We start from the raw sequence: 4,269 nt of genomic DNA, 5'->3' as shown, positions 1-4,269 counted from the left end.
TAATGGCGCAGCTGAAGTGCGCCATTACAAGGCCCAGAAGTGCGCCACTGTTGTTACTCCAAGGGGCCATGTGTACCTTGTGTTGTGGGTTACTAATGGCGCATTTTTAGATAATGCACCACTGGGGTGTTTATTTATGTGCGCCACTAAAGTGCAATATGGTGCGCCACTACTAGGATTATTAGGAATTATTATTTTTTTGCTTTTTTGATATTTGCACAAGTTACAAAATACATTACAGCATAGAATATAAACAACACAACATATAAACAACAGATTTATCGAATACAATAGAAGATTAGTCTCCGAATACAGTTCATCATATTAGTCTCTGAATTCAAAAACCGAACAACCTTAGAACATTACAAGTCTCGAGACCGCGAGTAGTGAGTTTGTCTTCACATTACAAGTCCATGTCTAAACTACCATCACATAGAAGAGGGTTGTGGTCACGATGAGCATCATCGCGATGAAACTGATCTTCATCCGGTTCCTCCTCCGCTCCCTCCTCCTCTCACGATGAGCATCATATTGTTGCTTCTAGTTCTCGAGTATGATCCAAACTTTGTAGCTTCTGCCTGTATTTGAATAGCCAGTTCTCTTGTTGGAAAAGGATCAGGACAATTGGGCCATCACTTTGTTATGCATCCATTGCAATCATTAATCAACAAGATCTCACATCTATCAACAATTTAGCATACAAACAACAGGAACATACCTAGTCCAGGTTGTGCACCAACATGAACCAAACCAGGTAGTATGTAAGATAGTGTTTTCTCAGATCCAGTTTCTGCAATATCAATCACGTCCCTGCCCTTCAAAGCCATCGGCCAACCCTGAGCTTGGATAGGCATTGGCTCCACAAATCCAAAATTGGCGATCGCTTTCATGCAGTAATCTGTTCAAACATAGTGAAAAGGGCACACAAGCATGTTCATCTTCATCCAAGGCATGTTGTAGCACTCCCAGCTTAAGTAGCAGGCAGCTAGAATAACACCATGCTTCGAATTAGTACTGCATACCTAGAAAGTTGTATTAATGGAAGAAGCAGATAGGCTTGGGCACCAACCGGCCCTCCACGGTGATATCCCGGAGCTGACGGTTCTACGCCACCTCCGTCTCTGACATGACCTGCACGGTGGCGCACTCCACGTAGAACCTCTTCTCGAACAGTATAAGGCCCCGGAAGTCCGGCTTCGGCAGGGAGAGCGAGTCGAGCCCGTCCCTCCCGTTGTTGCCGCATCTCCCACCGCCGCCACGGAAGCCGCCTGGTCCACCGCCACCACCGCCTCTGCCTCTACTGCCGTATCCCATGCCTCCACCGTAGCCTCCGCCGCCCTGGCTGTAGCCACCAATGGGGGCGGCCATGGGCATGTATAGGGCGGCGTAGGGGTTCTGCGCGGCGACCATGGGGCCGGCGAGGCAAGTATGGGAGCCGCGACCAGGTCGCTGCACGGGGAAATCAACCACGTCAGATCAGATCCGCAAGGAACACACGGGCTAGGGTTGGGTAAGGGGGGCTCGTACCAGCGCCTGTTGCGGTAGGAGGAGGGGTCGGCGTAGCGGTTGTCAACGTATGGATTCATGGCGGACGCGCGGTGGATTGGGCTGGCCAGAGATCGATGCCGATGACAGTCGCGGAGGGTGGATTTGGAGGAGTGGATCTATCGGGCACAAGGCGGCGGGTGAATGCGTGCGTTTGCGCTTGCGGGCGGTGGGTTTGCTTTTGATGGTGGGTGCGACAACGCGATGAAAGTGGGTGTGTTAGATGGCTGTCAAAAATATCTAGCTGCTCTCAGGTTACCAACGGCTCACCTCCTAAGAATGCGCCATCGATAACTAGGGTTACTAATGGCGCGCCTCGTGTGTAGTGCGCCATTACTAGTTTTGAAAAAAAATTGAAAATTTTTTGTTAGTAGTGGCGCACCGTGGGTGTGGTGCGCCATTACTAGTTAAAACTAGTAATGGCGCATTTCCCCTAGTGCACCACTGCTAAGTCTAGGAAGGGTGTGGGGCCAGGACAAAACTAGTAATGGCGCACCACACACCAGGTGCGCTATTAGAAATATGGCCATTAATGGCGCACCACATACATGGTGCGCCACTGCTATATAGTATTGGCGCACCACATACATGGTGCGGCATTAATTTCCATATTAGCTATAGCCGTTTTTCTAGTAGTGTGAAACTTTTCCACATAAGCAACACATCCCCAAACTTTTAAGAAACGACAGCTTAGGTTTCTCCAAACCATAGTTCATACGGTGTCAACTCAACGGAAATATGTGGTGTGTTGGGGATGTTACCTGTGGGTAACCCGCCCTTAATGGGCCTGGTCACCAAAGGGGCGACTCACCTTTGGCCATGTGTCCAGTGTCCCAGGAGTTGTGGGGCGGTTCAAGAAGACTGTGCGGATGATGGAACGTCAAGGAAGCTCCTGGTCGTGGGGAGCACGGCGACTTAGAGATAATAAAGGCGAGTCCCAAGTGTAGGATAGCAGGACTTTCTAAACCCTAGGGCCTCGACTTGTATATAAAGGCGAGTCCCAGGGAAAGGTCAGGAGAGTTAGAGAGAATCGAGAGCTAGGTCAGACGAGTTACGCCTTCCTTGTAATCCAAACCATCATCAATCTACACAAAGCAGGACGTAGGCTTTTACCTCCTCACGAGGGGCCGAACCTTGGTAAATCTGAGTCTCGCTTTCGCTCACCCCCTTTGAGTCGCCACCAAGGTGCGATGGCTCCATCTTGAAGTCCTTTCACGAGGACATCTTCCATGAGAAAACCACGACAGTTGGCGCCCACCGTGGGTCTAGCGCACGGTGGAGTTGAGTTCTCGAAGGGAGCCCTATCAGGGTTAGAAAGCTATGCGGTTGGCATCATGACCAAGAGGCGCCGCGGGAAGTTCTACATCCACAACACACTATGGGAATCAGAGGCCGATTCCGTCGAATCTGGCTACCGAGTCCCCTTCGGCAAGATGAACATCTTCATCGACATGATCGGACATCTCCACCGACATCGTCGAGCCGGCCAGGTACGTCCTCCCCGTTAAACGGCAAAGCAAGAGCCGCCTGGTTTTCATCGGCTTTACGCAGGGAGGCGATGCGCAAGACGGAGAGGCGGGCCAGGAGATCACCCCCGCCAATTCCGATGGCGAGTCTTCCATGGGCGAGACGGCTTCGATCCACCCCCTTGAGGAAGGGCAACTCGGGGGGCTATCGCCGGCGATGGATCACGAAGTCCTCGAGAGATCTCGCCGGCAAATCACCATCTACATGGCAGGGTCAGCCCAGCCTCCTCTAAACCCGGCTGGCAACAACGAGACCAGAGAAACATCCAAGCCTCCAGCGCAAATCATGATGGAACTAGCAGCGGAGATAGCCAGCCTTATGGCAACTCCGGTTACATGTGAAAATCAGAAGTCCGTCAATGCCAAGCTAACCAAACTACGGGAGTCAATTGCCAAAGCACAGCGCGACATGGAGGCACACGCCGCCAGGATCGAGACACAGCAAGCTGCGGTTGCCGCTGAGACCGATCGGCTTAACACCGAAGGCTCGCGGCTCGGGATACAGCAACGCGCGTCTGACGCCGTCCATCAAAGGAGACACGGCGGTCGCATCTCGGCCGACTTACACCCAACTCGCCTCTTTGACACCCCGCGAACCCCCGGGGCGGGTCCCGATCGGCCTCTACAAGCTGCCTCGAGGGGACGAACGGTTCCACCACCCAATCCGCCGCCGGGTCAGCCCATGGATGCTCATGCGACTCGATTCCAGACACCGTGGGGTCACTTCTCGAACCGCGTCGATAACGTGCTGGCCGCAACCGGCCACCTGGAGTCTCTTCTGATTTACGGAAACACCCCGGCCGAGATAGAAGCTAGAAACACCATTGAGATGCTGAAAACGGTCGTGGTTCAGCATGCGCAGTACTCCCATAGCCTTCAACGGCTTCACTCTACGCCTCACGCGAGTCACACCAGAAGTCGCCATGAGGATTTCCCCGCAGTAACCAGCGGGCCGCGGCGGCTCCGCCTACACGATTTGCTTGGGATGCCTGACACGCGAGCCCAGGATATTGTGGACGCGGCGCGGGCTGCACGACACATGGAGCCAATGGCCATTGCGGGTCAATCCTATCCGGCCTACATACCACTGTCACCTGCACCCCTAGATGGTGGGGGAAAACACATTGGAGTATCATGTCTCGCGTCGGCTTTGCGCAATGAGCGCATGCCGAAGGACTTCAAAGGACCCAAGAAGGTT

At 53.0% G+C, this 4,269-nt stretch overlaps 1 pseudogene; it reads right to left on the bottom strand.

The window, feature by feature from the left end:
- Positions 1-319: 319 nt before the first annotated feature.
- Positions 320-1,586, bottom strand: LOC123450413 (annotated as a pseudogene).
- Positions 1,587-4,269: the final 2,683 nt, after the last annotated feature.

This window comes from Hordeum vulgare, chromosome 4H (genome assembly GCF_904849725.1).
Source record: "Hordeum vulgare subsp. vulgare chromosome 4H, MorexV3_pseudomolecules_assembly, whole genome shotgun sequence".
Lineage (NCBI taxonomy): Eukaryota > Viridiplantae > Streptophyta > Magnoliopsida > Poales > Poaceae > Hordeum > Hordeum vulgare.
This window is presented reverse-complemented; position numbering and strand designations above follow the sequence as displayed.